Source organism: Pavona decussata, unplaced genomic scaffold (assembly GCF_977016875.1).
Source record: "Pavona decussata unplaced genomic scaffold, jaPavDecu1.1 SCAFFOLD_64, whole genome shotgun sequence".
NCBI lineage: Eukaryota > Metazoa > Cnidaria > Anthozoa > Scleractinia > Agariciidae > Pavona > Pavona decussata.
This window is the reverse complement of record NW_028145484.1, coordinates 815,788-843,367: the sequence shown is the minus strand read 5'-3', so window position 1 is coordinate 843,367 and position 27,580 is coordinate 815,788. Positions and strand designations below refer to the sequence as shown.

General features: G+C 36.8%; 1 protein-coding gene across 2 annotated transcripts in view; it reads left to right on the top strand.

The window, feature by feature from the left end:
• Positions 1-3,636: 3,636 nt before the first annotated feature.
• The window catches only part of LOC146478298 (bone morphogenetic protein 2-like), a 57,697-nt gene continuing 33,753 nt past the window's right edge, over positions 3,637-27,580 (top strand). Inside the window, exons 1-4 of one of the 2 annotated variants that reach the window (XM_085111835.1) lie at positions 3,637-3,741; positions 11,183-11,263; positions 22,002-22,025; positions 22,522-22,561. The gene's annotated coding sequence lies outside the window, so the exon portion shown is untranslated. The remainder of the gene's footprint in view (positions 3,742-11,182; positions 11,264-22,001; positions 22,026-22,521; positions 22,562-27,580) is intronic. The other variant, XM_085111836.1, reaches the window with a different exon arrangement.

The window sequence follows — 27,580 nt, the reverse complement described above, 5'->3', positions numbered from 1 at the left end:
TTCTGTCCTGAATTGCATTAGGGAATCAAAGTGACCTCAAAAAAAGATCCATGTTACAGTCATTAAAAACCGCAATCCCCGGTGCTTGAGTTTTAAGAGCTCACGTGAGCATGGAATGTGGAATGGTCGAGTTCAAATATTAGGATTAATAATAACTATCAAAGTCAATCTTTATTCAGGAAGCCAACATAACAGTTGACCTACTACGTTAGAAGCTCAAAGCTTGTTGAAGAATACTACAGGCCATTACGCACGCACGGTGATTATTGGCTCCGTAAGTTGGTTGAATGAGTGCTTTTATATTGAAAAGGTCTGGAGGTAGCCCATTCCTAACTTACATTTTTTTTTTCTCCTTAAATTAAACTCAATCAAGACAGAAGAAATTGCCAGGAAAGACAGCTGATTATCCGAAGCGGAAAAGTTGACGACAGCTGGAGCATCAGTCTTACAAAGGTAATTTTCGTGGTGCTAAAATCTGTAAATAGTTGGACATATTTTTTCGAGCTTAATCGGTTGCCTTTGAAAATTGTTTCAATTGCTAAATTTTAATTTACGGCTACGTTAAAATTAGCCAAAGATAAAAGTGTAGAACAAATACAATTTGAGTGCAGGCCGGAACACACGTAGATGAGCTATAAACCCGAGAACTCAACAACAGCTACATGATGTATCATAAATTCAAGTTGAATCGAAGGTTTTTTTGTTTCTTGAATTCTGCGCCCAGCAGTTGATAGTTGATGTTTGATTTTCCGAAAGCATGACTACATGCCATAAGTAATCTCATAGCTTAGCATTGGTCAAACCGCAGCTATTCTTGCTTACAAATCGGGATGCTCGAAACATGTCTCCCAGGCCTAAACTCGAAGACGATGTTCATTTTCTTTTCTTTTGTACTCACCACTCAGTCACTGTTTAGGATTGGGCTTTGTAAACGCTGAAAATCAATCAAGTATTAAATTGATAACAAACTCAAAGAATTCCTCTGTTTGTTTTATTAACTTCGATTGGGAGGATTATTTCATCATGTTTTGAGTTTCGAGGCAGATTGTTAGTTCAATACCAAAAAGTTAGACTTTGAACTTTCATTCTCATCTTATCTTATGTTTTCTTATCTTATCCGGTAGTTTATTTGTAATTAAATGCTGGTTACCTTCCTTTTTCTCAGTGTTTGAACAGGACTGGGCTTTTGCAATTTACGGTCAACTTTCAGTTATAAGTGCTCCTTCTTTGTGCGCATTGCTAATAAGTAGAACAACTTACCTAAGGATGTTGTACACGCTGGTTCAATAACTTTGTTCCGAAACTGATAGAGTCAAGATGTACATGTACCTTACTGAACGATTGTAAATAGTTTTAATTTTGGGTGTTTGTGATTGTTTTAGATTTTAGAATGTTTATTTGGGGAAACTGTTTTATATAGGGTTAACCTGACGATTTCCCCTTTCAGGAAGTGTTTGATCGATTAGTTGATTTCATAAATAAAATATTATGTTATGTTATGTTATGTTATGTTATGTTATGTTATGTTATGTTATGTTATGTTATGTTATGTTATGTTATGTTATGTTATGTTATGTTATGTTATGTTATGTTATGTTATGTTATGTTATTATGCTATAAAGGTTGATCAGATGTTGTTGTTGTTGTCCAGTGCGTCATAAAGGGCCAAGTGTGTTGTTGCGTTTGAAATTCTTCACTCTCGTCAATTCTGTCTTCTTAATGATCTTTCTTCATATGCAGTAGAAAGACATTACTTCAAACTCACTTCATGCGTATATTAATCCAGTGTATTTCTAATGGTCTGAAGAAACGAGAAAACGTAAACGAGAGTATCATAAAAACGGAGACAGGGCTGTGTACGAAGGCCAGGTAAACAACAAGAAAATTTACTAACGCTGTCAACAACAGGCATCGTACTTCGCAAAGCTGTCAAGGTTCTGAAATGACGACTGGGGAAAATAAAAGAGTTCCCATATATTTTTTTGGTGGTAATTATCAAAAGAGAAAGGCAGCAACATACGACGAGAAATACTGCTGAATAGCTTTCATTTTCAAGTAACGTTCGCACTACAAGGTACATTATCACTATAGAATCTGAAGAATCAGTACGAAAGGAACTACTTCTCAGTAAGCTAGCTTTGAATTGAATGCTTACACTATAAGACTTTAGCCAACAAATCACAAGTTAGTTACTGAGGCAGCACAAAAGGAAGGTATAGCTGAATAGCCGCTTTCATTCGAATATTTACGTCTTTATCTACAAACTGAAAAGGTAGCATAATAAAAAGTATGGCAATAGTAAAGCACTGCTCAAAAGCTTTCATTTGAGTGCTTACCGATAAGATTTCATCCGCATCTCACCAAGAAACCAGCTTTACATCTACTGTATCTATATTAAAGCCGATTTAGATGGTCCAACTTTTGTTCAGTTATGATCGATTGAGTGTCGCATGCTATTTCTGTATCGCTCGCTGCTCGCGTTATGCAAAATTGAAAATCGTTCACAACATTGCCTACGCCCGATTGCCGTAGGATTTTAAAACATGTTTCAACTCCTACGACATTTAGTTACGTGTCGCGTACGACAAGTTGTAAGCTTGATTCAATACGAAAAACTTCTTGTATTCATTGAATTGTGTGCGACCTAGTCCATGTTTTCTGCCACGTACACTCTTCTTGTTGCAAACATTAATTTTTTTTCAGATCAGAGATCAGTTTGGACGACGGAATCAACCCCGTTCCCAGGCCGGTCCTCTTCCTGACCCTGGGAACGAGGTTGTGACAGAATGATTTGCCTTATAGACCAATTAATTGGTCGTCGTCCAATACGCAAATACGCCCATTTAAGTTACATAACTGAGGGCCAAGGTTCAATATTAATTAACGAGATAAATATTGGGAGACTTTTGACCTACTAATGGCAAAGACAGGTCATTCAACAAAAGACAGACCCGGAACAAGTTTGGTGACTGGCTTGGAGACTAGCGAAACCTGTTCAAGAGCCGAGAGACGGTAATTAGCTGGAAGTCACGGTGTTTTCGTTGTCCACGCATTGAGTTTTCTCTTGAAACTCGTAAATATCAAACCTTCATATTTCCTGTTGTTTTGCGGCAGCTGATTTCTAGATTACGAAATTTGGTATGGCGATTTTTTTTTAGAGTCTACTTTCAGTTAGCTAGTTCACTAGTTTAAACAACGCCGCCAGACTATTTCGACAGAAAACACTTAAAATTGTTCTTAATTTGGCACAATATTTAGATCAGAGAGAACTAACCACGATGGAGGCAAACGGTTACAGTGAAAAAACGGTCAAAAAAGGCTGATATTGGTTGATCTTAACACTACTGACATCAATGTGATATCCGACCAAGCGCTTCTTCTGTTTGTTTTGTGTTTCTTGTTAAAAGTCTTCTAGTGTATTTACCACTTCCTTTGTTTTTTTGTATTAATGTTATTTCTTATCCGTGAAATTAAAAGATTTTTTAGCATAAGTCTTTCTGCGCTTAGAGCTATTACATTCCATCATTTTTCCCGCCAATATATATGCCTGCCGCGCGGCGCGCGCTTTTCCCGCCAAAACAGTTGGACAACCGTGGCCATCAATCTTTGTGAAAATGTTTGACAAATAGTTTTAGCTTGACATTTACGCAAAACCGACTTTGAAAGATAAAAAAGATTGGCTCACGAGGGTACTGGGTCTTTCAGTGAACTGGAGATGAGACGGACAAACACAAACTCAAAGTAAGCGAAAACCTTAGTTAAATGTAAGTTTCAAATGCTGCGTTTAACGTTGTTCGTGAGAAGACAAGTTTATAAAACGGAGCAGAAGCTCAAGTCGGAACGAAATATTTGTAGCTCAAACTTAAGCTTAACTGTTATTTTATCCTACGTTTTGTGATAACAATTGTCAACGGTTACAGAACAAATTGTAACATCACTCTTTGCACACTTCAAGAAGACAGGCATGATTTTCGTTTCCACAGAAATAAGCTAAGCTCATTTAAACAGTTTTTCAGTGCATTTTACTTAAAAGTGACTCCCTATATTTTTAATGAGGGACCCTCACAAACTAAAAATACAGTGTGTAACTATAGAAAAAGAACAAATTGAATAAATCGGCGAACATTTTCAAAACAACTTGCTAAATATACATTGATAACCCACCGTGGTTTGGGAGGGAAGAGAATATGACTGATCAAAAAAGCCAAGTTTTCGGCGGAACGAAACTTAAGTAAACATAGCTTTCAGGTAAAGAAGACTATTGTTTCACGAGACAAAACTCCACATATTTTGTAACCTTTTTAAATACCTTTTTAATCATATGTCCCTATTGCATCTTACCACAAAAGTGCAAGGATGACTACAATTCTTCTTGCGCACAATCGGCCTTAAATTGTTGCACATGGAACCTTCCTTGGGCTAATTACTACGTGGCTTCTGCCATGCTGTTGTTTACATGATCATGATACGATGGAGCTGTTCCCTGATTCAAGTAACCCGTCTCTTTCTGGGTCTGCCTCATGCTTTAAAACTTGAGAAGTGCTTTTTGTAGGCTATGCCCCTAGTGGCTCCAGCACATTCACGTGATGTATCCGCACCAGTTAAGGCCCTTTCTGTCGATGTATTCTATCATAGATCCCACTCTCACCATTTCCTTAATGACTTGAACATTTCTAATTTTGTGCCTTGTTTACTGTTGTTCGGAGGATTTTCATATCGCAGGGACTAGTCAGCTTTCTGATGTGCTGCTTTAGGGGAATCCAAGTCTTTTCTTGATAGTAAAAAATTGGAATAAAAACATTAAGTTGTGAGTTTCTTTATTATTATTATTATTATTATTATTATTATTATTATTATTATTATTATTATTATTATTATTATTATTATTATTATTATTATTACGTGTATTAAAGTGGCTAAAGCCGTTAAACAGTGCTCAATACACTTTTTAAGTGTAGGGCTTTGAATAAGAAAATATAACAAAGAGACAAAATTTTCTGTTACTCCGAGTTTCGTGCTCACGCACTCATCAGACAGTATTTAAATACTGTCTGATGAGTGCGTGAGCACGAAACTCGGAGTAACAGAGAATTTTGTCTCTTCGTTATATCTTCTTCTTATTATTATTATTATTATTTTTTTCTAAGGGAGTCTTTTGATGCCCAAAAGACAGCGAAAACATTAAGTGACGTCATAATAAAAGAAGCCGCCCTCTTGAACTTCTTTAGAGTAACCGGTTATCCGCTTAAAAGAACCAATGTTACGCTGAGGACCACTTACATTTAACTAACCACAACATCGACTGATATTACCGCCAAATATCCACTCCGGAAAGATCTATTCTATCTAAAAACAACCGATGTTTTTATCGCCCCGCATTCAGCTCTAACGATTTTATCGACGTCATCGATTCAAATAACCAACAGCAAATATCTTAACAAACTAGACAAATTTGGCTACAACTAAACGGAGCGAAGGAAAATAGAGTATCAGTCGATAAAGAAAAGTTTAAACTGACAGAAGCTCATCAATACCAACTCTTACGAGGCTACAGAGACAACAATTTCCAACCCAGACTAAGTTAAGGTGTCTATAGACTTGGTTGTTGCTAAAAAGTTAGTGAACAAGGTTGTGAAACCAAGAGAAAAACTTTACAGCAGTCAACTGGTGTCAGAAAATGAAGGCAAAATAGAATTAACAGGAATCCACAATATTGAGCTTTTAATCACAATACCACGCAAAGTAATACTAATCCTTGGCTAGCTTAACCTGCTTTTAGCGGCTGCGCCCTGGTTATTTGCCTTGCCTGCCGCAACGTCCAGAATTTTCGTAGTCTCCTTGTCAGACCTCCAGAGTTCTGGCGAAAGTACAAACACAAGTGATATCTCAGTGGATTCGAGATTCAGTAGAATTTCTGTTTTGAGGCTTCACTGGACACCCACTATCTTCCAGCTCAAAATCTGTAAGGAAGCTTTACACACACAATAGTTTTTCAAAAGTTATTTTAACCCTAAAAACATGGGTAAAATTTTAGGTTCAAAATAATCCTTTTAGGGGGGTTATGTTTACCCCTGTACTCAACTTCAATATTTAAAATTAAGTAACAGCAATCATAAAACTGAGTTATTTTTAATCTTTTGTGAAGTTAAATTAACTCCACTACACGAGTAAGGTAGCTTCTTTACCTGAGTTATTTCAACTCCAAATAAGGTTACTATAGCATTGACCTAACTTTAAAAATAACGCTTCTAATTATTGGATATTCTCTGTACCCGTGGATTTGGCATTGTTGTACCTTTATTTTTGAAGAAGTCGTGGATATTTTTATTCAGGTATTATGCAATATTCGCACTCATTTCCATCGATATTTCACGATGATTTCAAAAATCAAATCGTACATCGAATTCAAAGCCAAATGAAGATCCACCGTCTGAGCTAACTATGGCGAGTCCATTGGTACGAAGTGATTGATTGGTATAATTGTGCTATTACATACTCAAGAACAGGGGATAATTAAAAATCTAGTTTTACGAAGTAAAATGAAAACAAGGAAGAATAGTTTTCCTATCTCTTTTCAAACTGAACGCTGCGTCATATACTTTCAGTGATAAGGAATAAATCATTGTGGCCAAACTCGATTAAAGCCACTGCCTGGCGAGAGCCAAGCGGCGGCAATCGTGGCTACACTGCAATCCGATTAACTAAAAACTAAAAACAACAATATCAAGTGTGCTTGTTTTGTAACTTAATCAAATGTTTTTTTGAAGTTTATTGTTTAATGCTGAAAAACACGTGTGAATACAGTTTTGTTTATACCCTCCTTCTTAAAGTGATGACCGATACAGATGTGTTTAAACATGTATCTAAAGTCCCAAAAATTACTGTTTTCATAAAAATTTCCAAATTGTAATCGTTGTAACAGATATTCGCAACAATGGTATGCACACGAAGTCAGTTTCCGCAATGACCTTAAAGTTTGCATCATGAAATTTTTTAATTCGTTTTAAATTTAACTTTTACATAAATACCGTAAACTTCCCAATATAAGCCTTGGACTTGTATTAATAAGGAAAAATTTTTAGGGGTACATTTTTGGGCTTATATTTGGGAGGCGAAATTTATATTGGTCCAATTTGCCTGTTGTTTTGAAGAGAGCTGGCGGCGTGCTGTTCAACTGCCGAATCAAGTCCATAGATACCTTTACTACGTAAATGTGATTTCACTTCCAAGTTTTTAGCAAAGTAATAAGTAGATATGTATCCCAAGAAGCTTCTATCATTTTACTCTTTGTGACGCAGTTGTTTTGAATGATGATAAGTAAGCCCTTTTGTGATTAAAAAAGACGAGGTCACCGACGTTTCGAGGACTTGTTTCCGCCACTACGTCCTTCTCATTAAATCGTAGTAAAATGACGACGGCTATCTCGTTTTCCCGCCAAAATGTCACTGGTCCACCCTTTCTCTATTAGAGACCTTTAGATTCTAGTACGAGTACGAGTACGACTACGAGTTTTGTCAATAGACAAAGAGTGCGCTCGTGTGAGCCAGTGTCATTTTGGCGGGTAAATGAGATAGCTGTCGTCATTTTACTTCGAGTTTTTGTAAGAATCTCGTAGTGGCAAAAACGAGTCCTCGAAACGTAGGTGATCTCGTCTTTTTGGAAACACGAAAGGGCTGAACTATCATCATTCAAACCAACTGCGTCAAGTTCGTCGCTCGTAAAGAGTGAAATGAAACTTTCTGTGATATATCTGTTCTTAGCACTTCGCTAAAAACTCGAAGTCAAATCTCGTATTCGTACTCGTACTCGTACTAGAATCTAAAGGTCTCTAAATTGGAAAAACGCGCGCGCCTACTTGTCAGTAACAATCATATCTAAACATTGGGGCTGCTACTGACGGTAGCAAGAAGGCTTGCATCCCAGACTAGAAAACTATTTATCTTCTTCAAATAAAACACTTTTAAACAGATTTGGAGGCCCACTGATTGTCTTAAGCCACGGTCTAAGTTAGACTTTGTTCAAATAACTGGCCCAATGGGTTTCAATGAAATTGGATGGGGAGGGGTGGTTTTTTCTCGAGGCTCTTTATTCGTTTACACGACACCGGTCTAAAACTTGATGTCTGTAGGACATACTGGAGCGAGTTCACTCCGGTAGCTGTACTGAATGATGATATACCTGCCAACTCTCACGCATTATGCGTGAGTCTCACGCCTGGGGACTAGAGACATCGATCTCACGCATCAAGAAGGACAATATCTCACGCCTGACTCACAAATTCGGACGAGTTGTTCTAAAAAATCTTCATTTCATTTCACATAATTTCACTTTGCTCCTTATAACAATCGCAAAAGCTTTCAAATGTCTACAATCCGCTTGAATCGTAAGCGTTCAAAGGTCGTCGGAATATCGTCGGACATTTTCGGCAACGTTCGGAAGTCTTCAGACAATCGTCGGAAATCTTCGGAAGTGGCTCGGACGTTTTGGGAAATCCCGGTCATGACGAGACAAAAATCTCACGCATTGGACTCGGAAAAAGTTGGCAGGTATATGATGATCAGTTCTACTTCTCATACCAAAACTGACCTACAACCGGAGTCATGAAAAGACGCTGCGTGAGTGCTCGTTTCATATTCCTTTAAGCTTGTTCAATCCAATTTCTTTCCAGATTGAAACTCATACCACCACAAAATCGATTTATATAAGTGAAGTGTTATAAAAAAATTTATCGCGTTGAATGAATCAAAGTTGTATCATTCTGTTGCTTGCAATTAGGTGTGTGACCTCAAAATTTAAGAGGTATGTAACTAGGGCCGGGAGGTGATTGTGGTTTTTAAGTGGTGTTGAGTGACGTGGGTTCACGTGAGCAGGGAATGTGGAGTGGTCGAGCTCAAATATCAGGATTAATAATAATTATTACAATCAGTTTAAGGTCAGGAAGCCAACGTTACAGCCAATATTACAGTCTATTACGCACGGTTATTATTGGCTCTGTAGGTGGGTTGAATGAATGCTCTGTATTGCATAGGTTTATAACTAACAGGTTTTTTGTCTCCTTGAAATGAATTCAATGTATGTAGACCAACAGAAATGACGGAGAACGACGCCTGATTACGCAAAGCGGAGAAGGTGAATTCAGCTAGTGCATCAGTCTTACAAAGGTAATTTTCGTGGTGCTCAATTTAGTAAATAGTTGGACTTAATAGGCCTTATCACGGTTTTCGACGCCATTTTAACGAGTAGGCAAACAAGCTTGAAATAACAGTGTTTGTATGAAAATCCGATGTCAAATAATTTTCATAAAACATCGCTTCAGAAAAATTCATCAATCGGAAACTTTTGGCTCTAGGAAAAAGATTTTAAGAAAAAAATTGGAGGGATGTAGCTGTGACAGAAAGCCTTTGGTCGGGTTTTGAACTTTCCATACATTTCCCTGTATTTTTTCCCGCGAACTATTTTTAGTAGCAGTTCACGGCTGGTTCGCTATACAGACAAACGTATGGAAAGTTCAAAACACGACTGGAGGCTTTCTGTCACTGCTACATCCCTCCAATTTTTTTCTTAAAATCCTTTTCCTAGAGCCAAAAGTTTCCAATTCATGAATTTTTCAGAAGCGATGTTTTATGAAAATTATTTGACATCGGATTTCCATACAAACACTGTTATTTCAAGCCTGTTTGCCTACCCGTCAAAATGGCGTCGAAAAACGTGATAAGGCCTATTTTGAAATCCGTTGACGCTATCCCTGGGTGCCATTAACATTAAGGAAGATCTCGATTTCCGTTGTTAAAAGTATTTCCATTGCTAAATTTTAATTTACTACTACAGTAAAGTCAGCCAAAGACCAAAGTGTTGGACAAAATGTAATTTCAGTGCAGGAACACACACAGATGAGCTATGAATCAGAATTCAACAACGATACTGCACTGAGTTGGGCAGCTTTAATTCTTGCTTTAACTAACTGTGCCATGGTGCATTATTCGACGTCTTTAATTAGAAAAAGACATAATCGTGAATGTAGAGAATCGAAGGTTTTTCAGTCTGACAAGCGTTGTTTTCGTAACCATTGCTTAATTCGGCGTTCACCAGTTACCAGTTTTAATTTCCGAAAACACTGATCATGGCTTACTAAATAGTACTAATCTTATAGCTTAGCATTGTTCAAACTGCAGTTACTCTTACTTACTAGTCGAGTTGCTCGAATACATGTCTCATAAGCTATTTAAAAACGGCTGAATACTTTTGTTTCATTTTCCTTCACTACTCGCTATTTAGGAATTGGTTATGTGAACACTCGTGAAACTGCATAAATGAAACAATGGATTCAGTATCAATCAAAGAATTAATTACAAACTTAAATGAAGAACTCCTCTTCCTGTTTTATTGACTTGCAGTAGGGAAGTTTACTCAGTGATCATGTTTTGAGTTGCGAGACAGATCATGGCTATCAATTTGAACTTTACACTAAGAGTTTAATTAATTCCTTTCATTTTATTTCACTTCAGCTCATCTTGTCTGTCTTATATCATTTTCTCTTATCTTTTTTTTTTACTGGTTACCTTTGTTGTCTAAACCTTTGGCAATACAGCAAGAATTTACTGTTATGCAGTAAGGTTTAATAATATTGTCCAGTCATAAGTGTATCATAGATAGCCAACTCACGCCAGGTTCTCCATTCTCGTTACTTATTTTTTCTTAATGGTGTTTCTACAGTAGATAGACATTACCGATTTTAAACCCACTTCTTGCGTTGATTAAGCTAGTGTTTCTCTAGGCATCCGTAGTAAGGTAAAAACGTACAGGGAACTATGAACGTAGTCAGCACCGTGTACTAGCATTCAACAAGAAAATTCGTCAACACTATAGACGGCAGGTATCACGCTCCCGAGAATACTAAAAGTTTAACATATATTTTTAATGGAAAATATCAAGAGAGAAACATATTCACACAATCAACATTTCAAGCAAGATGTCTCAAAGGTTCCATTAGGTTTCATAACGTTATAGCCGGAAATTGGCTTTTAATGAAATGATTACACTTTTGGACTTTGTTTATCATGATCAAAGAACTGAACAGGAAGGACCACTTTGCTCTGTAGGTGGGTTGAATGAATGCTCTGTATTGCATAGGTTTATAACAAACAGGTTTTTTGTCTCCTTGAAATGAATTCAATGTATGTAGACCAACAGAAATGACGGAGAAAGACGCCTGATTATGCAAAGCGGAAAAGGTGAATTCAGCTAGGGCATCAGTCTTACAAAGGTAATTTTCGTGGTGCTAAATTCTGTAAGATCTCGATTTCCGTTGTTGAAAGTATTTCCATTGCTAAATTTTAATTTACTACTACAGTAAAGTCAGCCAATGACCAAAGTGTTGGACAAAATGTAATTTCAGTGCAGGAACACACACAGATGAGCTATGAATCAGAATTCAACAACGATACTGCACTGAGTTGGGCAGCTTTAAGTCTTGCTTTAACCAACTGTGCCATGATGCATTATTCCACGTCTTTAAGTAGAAAAAGACATAATCGTAAATGTAGAGAATCGAAGGTTTTTCGGTCTGACAAGCGTTGTTTTCGTAACCATTGCTTAATTCGGCGTTCACCAGTTACCAGTTTTATTTTCCGAAAATACTGATCATGGCTTACTAAATAGTACTAATCTTATAGCTTAGCATTGTTCAAACTGCAGTTACTCTTACTTACTAGTCGAGTTGCTCGAATACATGACTCACAAGCTATTTAAGAACGGCTGAATACTTTTGTTTCTTTTTCCATCACTACTCGCTATTTAGGAATTGGTTATGTGAACACTCGTGAAACTGCATAAATGAAACAATGGATTCAGTATCAATCAAAGAATTAATCACAAACTTAAATAAAGAACTCCTCTGCCTGTTTCATTGACTTGCAGTAGGGAAGCTTACTCAGTGATCATGTTTTGAGTTGCGAGACAGATCAGGGCTATTAATTTGAACTTTGCGCTAAGAGTTTAATTAATTCATTTTATTTCAGTTCACTTCAGCTCATCTTGTCTGTCTTATCTCATTTTCTCTTATCTTTTTTTTTTTTTTTAACTGGCTACCTTTGTTGTCTAAACCTTTGGCAATACAGCAAGAATTTACTGTTATGCAGTAAGGTTTAATGATATTGTCAAGTCATTATTGTATCATAGATAGCCAACTCACGCCAGGTTCTCCATTCTCGTTTCTTATTTTTTCTTAATGGTGTTTCTATAGTAGGTAGACATTACTGACTCACTTTAAACTCACTTCTTTCGTTGATTAAGCTAGTATTTATCTAGGCATCCGTAGAAAGGTAAAAATGTACAGGAAACTATGAACGTAATCAGCACCGTGTACTATATATAGCATTTAACAAGAAAATTCGCTAACACTACAGATGGCAGGCATCACGCTCCCGAGAGTACTAAAAGTTTAACATATTTTTAATGGAAAATATCAAGAGAGAAACATATTCACACAATCAACATTTCAAGCAAGACTCAAAGGTTCCATAAGGTTTCATAAGGTTATAGCCGGAAATAAGCTTTTAATGAAATGATTACTCTTTTGGACTTTATCATGATCAAAGAACTGAACAGGAAGGACCACTTTGCCCCTCTCTCGCTTGGTGCGGCTTACTCGGTACCTTTCAATTAAATTGTTGCACTTTAAGATTTCATCCACAGACTCAAAAGTTTAAAAACGACTGAATACTTTCGTTTCTTTTTCCTTCACTACTCGCTATTTAGGAATAGGTTATGTGAACGCTTGTGAAACTGCATAAATGAAACAATGGATTCAGTATCAATCAAAGAATTAATCACAAACTTAAATGAAGAACTCCTCTGCCTGTTTTATTGACTTGCAGTAGGGAAGCTTACTCAGTGATCATGTTTTGAGTTGCGAGACAGATCATAGCTATCAATTTGAACTTTGCACTAAGAGTTTAATTAATTCCTTTTATTTTATTTCACTTCAGCTCATCTTGTCTGTCTTATATCATTTTCTCTTATCTTATTTTTTTTTTTACTGGTTACCTTTGTTGTCTAAACCTTTGGCAATACAGCAAGAATTTACTGTTATGCAGTAAGGTTTAATAATATTGTCCAGTCTCAGTGTATCATAGATAGCCAACTCACGCCAGGTTCTCCATTCTCGTTACTTATTTTTTCTTAATGGTGTTTCTACAGTAGATAGGCATTACTGATTTTAAAGTCACTTCTTGTGTTGATTAAGCTAGTGTTTCTCTAGGCATCCGTAGTAAGGTAAAAACGTACAGGGAACTATGAACGTAGTCAGCACCGTGTACTAGCATTCAACAAGAAAATTCGCCAACACTATAGACGGCAGGCATCAAACTCCCGAGAGTACTAAAAGTTTTACATATTTTTGTAAAGAAAAATATAAAGAGAGAGAGAAACATATTCACACAATAGGCCTTATCACGGTTTTCGACGCCATTTTGACGAGTAGGCAAACACGTCTGAAATAGGTCTAACAGTGTTTGTATGGAAATCCGATGTCAAATAGTTTTCATAAAACATCGCTTCTGAAATTCATAAATTGGAAACTTTTGGTACTAGGTAAAGGATTTTAAGAAAAAAATTGGAGGGATGTAGCTGTGCCAGAAAGCGTCCAGTCGTGTTTTGAACTTTTCATACATTTCCCTGTATTTTTTCCCGCGAACTATTTTTAGTAGCAGTTCACGGCTGGCTCGCTATACAGACAAACGTATGGAAAGTTCAAAACACGACTGGAGGCTTTCTGTCACAGCTACATCCCTCCAATTTTTTTTTCTAAAATCCTTTTTCTAGAGCCAAAAGTTTCCAATTCATGAATTTTTCAGAAGCGATGTTTTATGAAAATTATTTGACATCGGACTTCCATGCAAACACTGTTATTTCAGACGTGTTTGCCTACTCGTCAAAATGGCGTCGAAAACCGTGATAAGGCCTATTAACTTTTCAAGCAAGACGTTTCAAAGGTTTCATAAGGTTATAGCCGGAAATTGGCTTTTAATGAAATGATTACACTTTGGGACTTTATCATGATCAAAGAACTGAACAGGAAGGACCACTTTGCCCCTCTCTCACTTTGTGCGGCTTACTCAGTGCCTTTCAATTAAATTGTTGCACTTTAGCATTTCATCCACAGACTCAAAAGTTAGAGCCACCTTGTACAGCATAATAAACAGTACTACAGGAAAGTACTGCTCAGTAGCTTTCATTTGAATGATCGACACACTTTCGGATTTCATCCACAGACTCGAAAGTTCGAAACAGCACCAAAGGAAGGTACCGTACTCAAAAGCTTCCCCATGAATGGTTACACTTCAAGATTAAGTAAGGAGACACATTTACAACTATATGATATCTATATCAGAGGGAATGTCTAATCATTGAATAACCCTGACAATGGATTAAGGGATCAAAAGTTAAGGAGACTGAGCGGAAGCATAATATCAACCTTAATTCATTGTGGGCGGTCTAGTACATTATTTGTGCCACCCATATTTATCTTGTTTCAATATTTACCAGATTTATTTTAGACTATCGGATTATTTGTCTTAGACGAATTGGTCGACGTCCAATACAAATACGCCCATTAAAGTTATGTAACTGAGGGCCAAGGTCCAAGAGACAATTGACCTGATACTGGCAGAGACAAGTGACTGCGCAAAAGCGTGAAGGCCTAACTAAAAAGGAGGCGTCAGTTTGTCGGCAATGTGTTATCGCTGGCCATACTAATTTATTTTTTCTTGCAAAACTCGTGAATTTCAAACTTTCGCATGTTCTTTCATTTTACAGCCGATTTTTGCGATAAGTACTATCTTCAGTCTTAGAGGATCAAAACTTTTTAATGACATTCCAAATGAAATGAAGGATCTTAACTCAGTCATGATTTTTAAAACTCGTATTTTAGAATTCCGCCTTTTAGGTTTTTTAGGTTCTTTTCTTTTTCGCAGGGCCCTTATTGATATCAGCATTTTATGCTAAAGAGCTCACCATGGTTAAATAACATTTATTATTATTATTATTATTATTATTATTATTATTATTATTATTATTATTATTATTATTATTGTTATTATTATTATTGTTATTATTATTATTGTTATTGTTATTGTTATTATTATTATTATTATTATTATTGTTATTATTTTTATTATTATTGTTATTGTTATTATTATTATTATTATTATTATTATTATTATTATTATTATTACTATTATTATTATTATTATTATATTATGTCTTTTATTTATAAAGTATTTAATAAAAGCCAGAGATAGCGAAATATTTCGATAAACAAAATGACCTCCATAAAGGAAAAAACAAAGGTAAGCAACCATGGAAACAAACGGTTACAGTAAGAAAAGGGGCATAGACCGTAGAAAACTGCCGCTCGTCGATTTGTTAAATAAACTAAAACATCATCGCTGATCCTCACACCGACATTAATGAAATATCCGACCAAGCGCTGCTTCCGTTTGTCTATGTGTTTCTAGTCAAATACATTCAAAGCATGTTTATCGCTTGGTTTGTTTTTAAACTTTTAAATGTTGATAAATTATTTCAATGATTAAATAAATTTACTCAATAAGTTAGAATTTATGGTTATAAGATTTAATGATGAACGCTTTCGTGGCAGTCTACCGAGAAATTTTCCCTTACCATTCTAAGTTATCCTAGTTACAACAGAGAAATTTAAGGTAATAGGGTCGGTGGTAGGAAATTAACGCTTCGAGTTTAGTTTGCCTTTAGGCTTTAGAAGGAAGGACACCCTCTTTGAAAGCAGGATCTTGTAAATAAGTTCTTGTAAGTAGTTATTTGTAAGTACTGTTTCGTGTTTTTAAGTAACTTATTCCGAGCAGTGTTTTGTAAATTGTAACTTTTCCTTTGTTTCCTCTTGGTATGTTGTAGATAAGCTGTAAATTTTAATTAGTTAATCAAGTTCTTGAAGTATTGTAACGTGTGCTAAAATAAAAAAAAACAAATTACAAAAAAAAGGACACCCTCTCGCGTTAAGGATCTGATATTGAGTATCAGTTTTAGGGATCGGCGATTTATTCTTGCTCCTTTTTTACTGATTAGAATATTCCACTTGTATGTTTATATTGCTTGATGTTTTAATTATCAGATGGAGCACGCTGTTGTGAAAATTTTTGCATTTAGATTATTTGTTCTCCTTTGTCGTTTTGGCGTTGATTACAGGTAGTTCTGTTTTATTTTAGTTTGTGAGGGATCACTATTCAGAAAGGTGCAAAACAAGTCAAGTAGTACTTCAAGCCTACGTGGCCCATACAATTGGAGCTACTCCCTCTCCCCCTTTTGTTATTGCCATTGTTATTTTCATCAATATCAATGTAATTGGCACTGTCCACGTTATTATAACTATAATTGTCCTTATTATCGTTATTGTCAATACCATTGTGAATGTCTTTCTCATTGCCATTCAACTTTTCATTATTGTTGTCATTATCATTGCCATCGTCATTGTCTTTAATCACCATTGTAATTATCATTCAACTGGCGTTATCACTCTCATTATCGTTGTCATTATCATTGCCATCGTCATTGTCTTTAATCACCATTGTAATTATCATTCAACTGGCGTTATCATTCTCATTATCGTTTTCATTATCATTACCATCGTCATTGTCTTTAATCACCATTGTCAATATCATTTAACTTTCGTTATCATTCTCATTATCGTTGTCATTATCATTGCCATCGTCATTGTCTTTAATCACCATTGTTATTATAATTCAACTATCGTTATCATTCTTATTACCGTTGTCATGATCATACCATTGTCATTGTCTTCAATCACCATTGTCATAATCATTCATCTGGCGTTATCATTCTCATTATTGTTGTCATTATCATAACCATTGCCATTGTCTTTAATCACCATTGTCATTATCATTCAACTGGCGTTATCATTCTGATTATCGTTGTCATTATCATTCCATTGTCATTGTCTTTGATCACTATTGTCATTATCATTCAACTGGCGTTATCATTCTCATTATCGTTGTCATTATCATCACCATCGTCATTGTCTTTAATCACCATTGTCAATATCATTCAACTTTTATTATCATTCTCATTATCGTTGTCATTATCATTGCCATTGTCATTGTCTTAAATCACCATTGTTATTATGATTCAACTATCGTTATCATTCTTATTACCGTTGTCATGATCATACCATTGTCATTGTCTTTAATCACCATTGTCATTAACATTCAAGTTTCGTTATCATTCTTATTACCGTTGTCATGATCATACCATTGTCATTGTCATTCATCTGGCGTTATCATTCTCATTATTGTTGTCATCATCATAACCATTGTCATTGTCTTTAATCACTATTGTCAGTATCATTCATCCGGCGTTATCATTCTCATTATTGTTGTCATTATCATAACCATTGCCATTGTCTTTAATCACCATTGTCATTATCATATCATCTGGCGTTATCATTCTCATTATTGTTGTCATTATCATAACCATTGTCATTGTCTTTAATCACCATTGTCATTATCATTCAACTTTCGTTATCATTCTCATTATCGTTGTCATTATCATTGCCATCGTCATTGTCTTTGATCACCATTGTCAGTATCATTTAACTGGCGTTATCATTCTCATTATCGTTGTCATTATCATTGCCATCGTCATTGTCTTAATCACCATTGTCATTATCATTCATCTGGCGTTATCATTCTCGTTATCGTTGTCATTATCATTGCCATCGTCATTGTCTTTAATCACCATTGTCAGTATCATTTAACTGGCGTTATCATTCCCATTATCGTTGTCATTATCATTGCCATCGTCATTGCCTTAATCACCATTGTCATTATCATTCATCTGGCGTTATCATTCTCATAATCGTTGTCATCATCATAACCATTGTCATTGTCTTTAATCACTATTGTCAGTATCATTCATCTGGCGTTATCATTCTCATTATTGTTGTCATTGTCATAACCATTGTCATTTTCTTTAATCACCATTGTCATTATCATTCATCTGGCGTTATCATTCTCATTATCGTCATTATCATAACCATTGTCATTGTCTTTAATCACCATTGTCATTATCATTCATCTGGCGTTATCATTCTCATTATCGTCATTATCATAACCATTGTCATTGTCTTTGATCATCATTGTCAGTATCATTTAACTTTCATTATCATTCTCCTTATCGTTGTCATTATCATTGCCATCGTCATTGTCTTTAATCACCATTGTCATTATCATTCATTTGGCGTTATCATTCTCATTATTGTTGTCATTATCATAACCATTGTCATTGTCTTTGATCACTATTGTCATTATCATTTAACTTTCATTATCATTCTCCTTATCGTTGTCATTATCATTGCCATCGTCATTGTCTTTAATCACCACTGTCATTATCATTCAACTTTCATTATCATTCTCATTATCGTTGTCATTATCATAACCATTGTCATTGTCTTTAATCACCATTGTCATTATCATTCAACTTTCGTTATCATTCTCATTATCGTTGTCATTATCATACCATTGTCATTGGCTTAAATCACCATAGTCATTATTATTGTTATCGTTCTCATTGCCATTATCACTGTCATCTCCATTTTCATTGTATTGAGGACACCTCTGGTTGTCACTCCCGTGACGTTAGCGTCCTCATTAAAGATTGTTATCGTTAACGTTATTGCCATTGTCATTACCATTGTCACTGGCACTGTCATTTCCTTTATCATTGCCATTGTTGCGATTGTTCATGGCATTGGATTTTTGCTGAGAACATAGGTACAAGGCTTAGCAACTATAAAAGAAAAAAGGTTTAAAAATTGTCATAATTACTGTCATTATCCTTACTTTGCCATTGTCATCATGGCAATCATTGTTACTATCATGCTCACTGCCATAGTCATTGTCATGGTCTTCAAAAACTCATTAATCAGATTTATAAGCCCATTGACCTATCAAATGGTCGATAATACATCACGTGCGGTGACTTTATGTCGATAAAACTCCTCTTTATTAATATGCGGTGTTTTATTAGCTGATAAAACACTCCTCTTTAGTATGCGGTGTTTTATCAGCTGATAAAACGCTTCTCATTAGTATGCGGTGTTTTTTCGTATGCAAATTTTCAACGTTCACAAGAGCATAATTGTTATGAACTCTATTGACACACGCTTTTCCAGGAATGTTTTTGAAGCCGTTCAAAAACCTCGTAGCACGTGTTTTATCGGGTCTAAAACCACTCGGCTGCGCCTCGTGGTTATAAACCCGATAAAACACTCCTCGTTTTTTTATCATTATTACATCAATGTCATCACTATGGTAGTGGTATGAGTTTTTCGGATATTTTGAATCTTATCATTATCGTCGTTTTCGTCGTCGTTATCATAATTATCGTTATTTAAGATTAGATGAACGACGAGTGTTTGTATAATGCGTGCCAGGGGACCATGAGCACAGGCTTTTGCTGGAAAACACAATTTATCCAAGTTTACCATAAACTACCCGCTTGTCAGTTCCATCAGTGATCCGTGGGGCTGCAAAAACAGTTTAAAAAACCTAGAAATAGAAGCCGTGTGACTTGACCAACTGTTCGTTTAATGCAGAGCAAAGTAGAAAGCAGCTTGTCAATCAAAGCCCAAAACGGTTTGATTGTTTCCGATTGTTTGAATACTTAGTCTGACATAAGCAGTAGGAGAGCTAATGGGACAAAACATTGCCGGCCTTTAAAAAATGGTAGACGAGGAATGCAAGCATCTTTCAATATAGGGCGGATTGTGTAGGAGTTCAGAAATGGATTAGACTTGTGAAATTGCATCAAAGTAATTATAAGCGGTCTTCATTACCCAAGCACAGTCGGATTACGAAACACTTATCTGTCTGACTCCTACTTGTCAAACGAGGTCAGTCGTACATTTATTGCCGCCCTACCACTAGGCAAACCACAAATCAATCTAATGGACAGCGAAATCTATCATTAACTTTAAAACCTAGCTGATTAGCGACGCTTATTTATCTTACCCAGCGGAAGGTCAATCCCACTCTTTTGTCCCGCGCTCGTGAACATTTCACCCTTCTTATTTCACCACCGAGCTTTAAATTTACTCTTATTCTATAACTAAATAATTTTCGTTTGCTATATTGATGTCATAAGATTGGTTAAGAAACTCTCAACCAAATTAGAAGAAAACCCCTTTCTAACCAATGGTGACTTTTCCGCTCTCTTTCAGTTACTGCCCTTGATACTATTCTCTAGCAACTACCTCGATCTCTGATTTGTTCATGTTGTTGTATACATTTGTAGTGATTGAACAAGAGAGTCATTTCTTTTGTTTGGTGTTATGACACACATTAGAAATCGCTCCATCGTGTAGCAGTTCCCCTTTTTAGTCCGTCTGATTAACTGTCGTCTGTCGCAAGTCACAGTCTCCTTCGTACTTCGTTTCGTTTCGCCCCTACGAATCCAGCTACATCACGCAAATTAAATGAGTTGGAATCATTGGGAAGCTGTTTAGCGAACTCGAATTTGACTTTTAAGATACGTTTTCGTTGGCGTCTTCGTCGCTTCTTCCTGGTAGACCAGGAGACCAGCCGACTGCATTTTTGCTGCGAACATAGTTCCAAGGCTTAGTAACGATAAAAGAAAAAGGTTTATAAAATAACGGCTAAATATGACATGGATAGCTCCATATGCAATTAAAAGGAAGCTGGACAAACCCACTCCGACGGAGGGAAGCGTTTTATCCCCGGGGTGGAGGAGTACTTCCTTCTATAAGCTACATATTTATGTGTGGCCCCAAATGGTATGGTTTTGAGCCCATCTGGGATTGAAATAGGATATAGATTTTAAATGAACGTGTAAAAGTAACAAATAATGGCTGATTCACTTAGTATGAATATACCTTCTCTCTGTTTCATGTTGCATTTTTTTTTTACAAGAACCTTTTTTTTATAAGGATTTTGAGGCTGAGATTAACCTAAAATTTAAGGACACACTAAGAACATTACCCAAGCTGAGAGTCAGTCAGGAACATTTTTATTACTACCAAATGTTTTTAAACTGAACGGTTAAAATATTGCAGGTAAAAGTTCAGTCTACATTGTCCAATTAACCCAAATAATAGGTGTCTTGGTCACGTTCGCATAGATTTATTGAAATACTATAACTGATAAATAAGAACATCTCAAGAACTTTTCCGGCTCAAATTGCCAAAAACTAAAAGAACGTTCAGGCTCGGCCCCAAAATTAGACGTTCTCATAAAAACAGAGTGTATAGATTTTAATCCGCATTTTGATTCTAGAAGCCGGGTCTGAAAATGGGTACAGGAAAATTACATATTTTGGCCTAAAATATAGGGTTTGGGAAACCGAGCCGCACACCTCCACCAAAGATTTCAAGGGGCAGCCACCCCTTCTCACCGGTTAGGTATTTTGAAAGCTGACATTAACAGGACAGGACAATTTGGTTATGCAATCTGGCCCCCGACCCGTCTAGAATCATGAAAAATTTCTGGTATGTCGAGTCTGTTCATTTGAAGAGATAAAAGAAACCATGCTTGCATGTGGTGACCTTACTGTAATCTTGTTTAACGATTTTTGTAGCTTCACACGCACTCGAAAATTACAAGCGTGTAACATTTTATGCATTCTTAAACCGGGCTATTTCAGGTATATAGCTTTTGACTTTTCACCTACAATAAGTGAGTTGATTTCAAGCATGGCCACTGTTTAATAATTATATAGCTCCTCAGAGGCACAACTTTCTTTGGACACACCCCGTCTTAGTTTTAATACTCTATCAATATTTACTCGGTATATATAAGCTCGAATCACAACTTACATCAAAATAAGTGTATTTATATAAATGCTAATAATCATACTTTCAGCGATTTTAAAGGTTAGGAAAATAAAGCCGTGTATTGTTGATTTTTTTCTTTTTTTCTTTTTTCCTCTTTTGTTAGGATTCCAAGGAAAGCTGACAGTCGGTAAGTAATGCTTAATACTTGTGATTAATGAACTGAAAAAGATTCCTTTCATGGCTCGAAATGAAGTAAGCACTTGACTGTCTGTTCTGGAACTTATTGAGAAGCATCAAGCGGCTTGTTCCATCGAAACAGGATTTAAAAGCTTATTTTAAGCTTGTATTTATTGGAATTTTTCTGTCTTATTTGCCACTTGTCTCGGTTTTCATTGATTTGATTTGTCCGATAAATATATCCAATAGACCTTTAAACTGTCAAGTGTTGACTGAACTGAAAAAAGCTTGTTATCAGTGACAGTGAGAGCAAAAATACAGGGTATGCCCCCAGCCTTACACTAGGACTAGGAGGTTTATAACCCGGGAAGACTTCTAACAGGTGAACTCAACTGATATAGAAAATGTCTAATGAATTTATGATAAAGGTTTAATTTCAACTCCAACTATATTTAGAAAACTTTAGAATTTCTAACACCAGTTTTCTCACTCGACTCTTTCCACAGAGTTTACTGATCAAGATACTTTTCTCTGCTAACATATAAGGTATGTAGTAACTGTACATGATTTAAGGATGGCTATGCTTAAATTGAAATATGTTAACTCACTGCACAAGATCAGCATTGCTATTTACTTTTCCGCTGTATCTGCTCAGCTCGAAATGATCCGGGTCGGTTTCTGTATCGTCCAAACCGGCATACGATAAAACTTGACTTCCTTGGCGGTTACCCGTGGTCAAGTAAACTTAACAAGTGGTTTTGCGGAGTTTATTGAGGCAAGCAATGTAAAAAAAGATAACTGGATGGAAAGAGAGTGAGGAGGGTGTAGAGATTTCCCTAACATAGCACTGAAAGCCGAAGTTTGTTCCTTCGTGAAAGCGCAGAAATCATGGCGCTACTTCTGCGCGTTCTGACTTGTAAAACGCAAAACAACTCGTCTTTTTTTTTTTTTCTTTTTTTTTTCAAACCGAAAAAGGATCTTTCTCGACTGACCACTTGGTACAGCGGTGCAAAAGAACTGATGACAGAGGAAGTCTTAAATCTATACTCGGTAATAATAAGTAGTAGAGAAGACTCCAGGGCAGTCAGTGCGCAAGCTACGACATGAAAAACTGATAATGGTATGTTTTCCTACAAACTGAAATGAATATGTGATTATTTTGAGTAAGGCTGCGTTAAATAACTAATACTGAAAGAGTCTTAACGGTACTTTGTTGACCTAAGAGAAACAAAAGCTCCCTAGAGGCATGAAGCAACAATATTCGCGTGCGACAGCTGCTTAAACCGGATACTGTACTTCATTCGCACCCTTGCCTCTTTCTTGCTTACTTCACAACAGAACAAACCGATGATTAAAGCTTTTTCTGTTCTTCGGTGAACAAGAGGATAAATTGACTTCGTAAATCTCATGACTAAATCAAGGATCCACTACCTACGCGCTGCCTTTCTGCGCGCTGCCCTTCTGCTAACTTGTGTGTTCAATGAGTTCAAGTTCACTTCGACCTGTTAAGGTCTGAAAAATTGTCATGTCAGATGCTATTTGTGTGGGTCAAAAGCAGATAAGTATTTACACATTCCTTGATCACTGGTGTGTTTTATTCCACTCTTTTCCCACAGGGGAAACTCTAGTTATCAAACGTGCGTCAGATGCAATTCGAACCGCGTGCAAAATGCTACCTTCGGTGACTCCAAAGAAGAAATTTCCAGATGCACGTACAGTTCTTTTTTCCAGTTTTAGTTGATAGGAGATGATAGTACAGTCACAATAGCTGCCGCTGTTTGAGAAACTATACTAATTCGTTTATCCGCTTGATAGCCAGAATGTTTTTCGGCATGTTAGAACCGAGAGTGGTTGATGCTTGCAGTTGGAATTCTTTACCGCTCGTGAAACGATGGCTGTACCTATAATAGTCAGGAATCGGGCAGCGGAGGAGAAGATTGAAGAGATATTTCAGTACAACAAGCTTGACAAGGTATTATTTGCAACGAGGTCTTTCAAAATTTCACTCATGGAACAACACCTCCTTTGAACATTGTCTTGTACCTACGACTGAGCTACTGAGGGTAAGCGGCCGAGTTGCAAAGCTATGTACAAATGATTTAGCCAGTACAGGTTCCGAATTACTTGCGTTCTTAATAGCGGCAGTACACTTGCCTGCTCTAAGCCAGTTTACAGACACTCCACTCAGAAAAATGAATACAAAAATTCACAAAATTTAACTTTCTCAAGAGAGCACAAACAGTTCACTTGGTCCTAAAGAAACCACAATTCCTACAAACCTTACCTTTATAATCAATACGACATCTCGAAAATACTGACCCGTCAATATCGTCCTTTAGCTTCTGACGTATCGAGACGGTTAAACCGCACTCTATACACATGTAGAATTGCAGTAGTAAAGCTTACCGTCGGGCGAATTCATGCCTCTACTTCAGCGAGCCGTGCACAAGCCAGTACAACACCTACGCTTAGATTCCGAAAAAGAAGCGGGCACAATTGATTTTTGTTGGCTCAGAGCAATAACAGGAAAGCTTAAAATTCCAATTTGTGAATCTTGCCGACAGATTCGATTCAAATTGAATCAACTAGAATGCGAGGCAATTGCATTCAAATTGAATGCCAAAGAAGAAATTTCCAAATGCATGTACAATCGATATCTCGTGTTTGTTGACTCGAGAAAGGAAAGTAACAGTAGCTTACGTAGCTCGAGGAAGCGACCATACCCGCGTTGATGATCTGCATGCATGACAACCAGCACATCTTCAATCGTGTTAGCTTTGACTTAGCATTCCATGCAGTCATATAATCGGCTGCGTGGGAGAATAGCCTCAGTAAACATGTTTCATCATTTCACCTTTCGCTTGTTCCTCTCGACGGGCGAAGAAGATTGCTGTATAGAGGAATCGAACTAAGGTGACATTTCAGTAAAACTAAGTCAGCTATGAGAAAACTAGCGTTTGCATTCAGATTTTATCACGGGCGGATCCCAGGATTCTTTAAAAGAGGAGGCGGTCATTCAGCGTAACTCTTCAATGAGGTGGTCAGGGGGCGAGCTACATCATGCAGAAAAGTTTTGAAAAAAAGATCGGTATTAAAGTAGTTCAAATCTGGTGTTTGTTCTGGTGTCTTAATGTAGTGAAGGTTTCAACCCCCTTAACCCTCGCTCTGGCTCCGCCCCTGTTTATTGTACAAGGGAACTTCCTTTGAACTTCGCCGCCCTCAATTTACGCACAGGAAAACTCTAGTATGAAAGTGACAAGGGTGCTTGTCGGAAATTATGAAAGGAGCCTCTAATAGAAACCAGTTTCCAGATTTGCAAACGTAGATCAAGGCTATTTTAACCGCTAACCTGATGATCTAAGAGGCCAAGGTTTACCAAGTAATTATGTCTCATGTTGATGGTATTTTTCACTGTTACGAAAGGAGCCTCTAAAAAAAAACAATTTTCTCGTTTTGTAAGCGTAATTCAAGGCTATTTTAACCCTGTCATGACCTAAAACGCACAGTTACTAACGAGGGTTTAGATATACGCCTGAGCAAAAAATGCGTTGTCAAACTTAGTTTGTGGGAACAGTATAAGTAGTCGTTATTGTTTGGGAAACCACCGAGATGCTTTTCGCTGCACGATAACCAAAATATTTTGGAGTTTTCTTTGACCGAATTGCGGGGGCTGACAACGAAGGTTTCTGTGAAGTGTCTGTTTGCCGGAAATTGAAGAGGGTACTTAGCCGTGTGCAAGTTAACTACATTTAGTTTGGAAAAAAGAAACACCTAGATGTAAGTAAGTAATAACTGCGGTCTGAGAAAACTGCCCATAACCGTTAACCTACGTCATAACCAGGACACTTTAAGTTTGCTTTGACCTAAAGTGCGGGGGCGCTTAATGAATCATTTCTGTGAGCTGTCGGTTCTCCGGAAGACCGTCTAATAGTTGTTTTCAATTTCTTCAAAAGTCTTTTCACCGTAACATGACGTAAAAAAAGCCTGGAGTTTTCGGAAAACTTCAATAACACCATCCTTGGGTACTCAAAATGTCCAGCTGAAATTTCAGAGAGCCAGTAGCGACTTAAAAAAATATGGGTGAAAAAAAGTATTATCTAGCCGACTATACGAGAAGTGTAATTTTTTTTGTTGGCACTGGAATACTGTACTTAAAAAGAAAAATGGTCCTAAGAATCTTGAAATGCTGTCAATATCACACTTTGATATTATACTGGTTTCAAGAGAAACTTCGAAAATTCCCACGTTGTTGAGTAACTCTGGCTGAGAGCAGACGAGCGACACCATACTGAATCGTTGACAGGGCTACGAACTCAGTGTGAGTGTGCGGAGCTTGAAACGAAGGCTCTTATATTCAGGAATCAGGTAGGAAAAGATAATTTTTAGCCAGTTCGACAAAGAATAGTTTTTACACATTTTGTCGTTCACAACTTATCAGCTTCCTTTAAAAATTGTTTTTGGGTTACCCAACAATAAGCTTCTAAACAAAGCAACCAAGAACTGAGGGAAATCGAGATTTTGCGATATTCTTCCATTTCATTAGATAGTTAACTGCTAGTACGTGTAGTTTTTTTTTACGATCACTTTATTTCTTCTCCTCGGAGGAAGTCTGAATTTAATTTCGATAATTTGATGAGAGAAAAATGAAAAAGAACTTGTTTTGCGATCGGCTAAGGACCGCTAAGCTTTCGCCGGAGTAGTTACAATATGGTCGTCTGTTTCGACAAAACGGTTAAAAGTACAGCAAAACACTCATCCATCTTGACGTCTTCAAACAATGTTTTTGATCGCATTAAACTTTGAAAAATGGTGGATTTCAGGTTTTGGAATACCATCTGATCTCACAGTTTTAGTCGGGACCGATTTCCTCCTTAATTGACTTATTTTGACCAATCTCAGACTGAACGTGTACAGAAAATTTCAGTGACGGATTATAATAAGGAACAAGAGTTGTAAGGAATTATTTTACGAAGTGGAGATCAATAGTGGTAGATATTTAATACTTACCATGCAGTCTACAATAAAACTCCGCTTTACGGACAGTTGTGCTTGTCGCGACAAAAAGCTCAAATATTTTCCTTAGATTAGCGCGCTTCATACGGACACCGCCGGACACGTTTTGTGACCCGAAGGACACACCGGCTAAGGCAAAGTTGACCTCGCTTTACGGACACTTGTTATCTGCCCACTGCCTTGTCTGATATTCACTTCGTCTCGTTAAACCGCAAACTAGAAATATCAGCACAGAGCAGAATGATTACGTTCTCAGTCACGTTTGAAGCACTGACTGAGAGAACGTTAACTTTAGTCCAAGACTATATGAATAAGCTATAAGGTTTCTTAAGTTTGAACTTAAGTTAAAGCTAAAACTTTAAGCAATGTTTTCGTTGCTTTTAAATTGTATGCTTTGCTCTTTGTATCAGTAAAACATGTGTCCGTGACGTTTGCTGTGAGAGCCTACTTAAACACCCGGATAATGCACACACTTCCTTTTTTTTTTTTTTTTCGCTTGTCCCTTTGTGTCTGTATCAACCAAGTTCCACCCTACTAGTCTACTGATAGAAA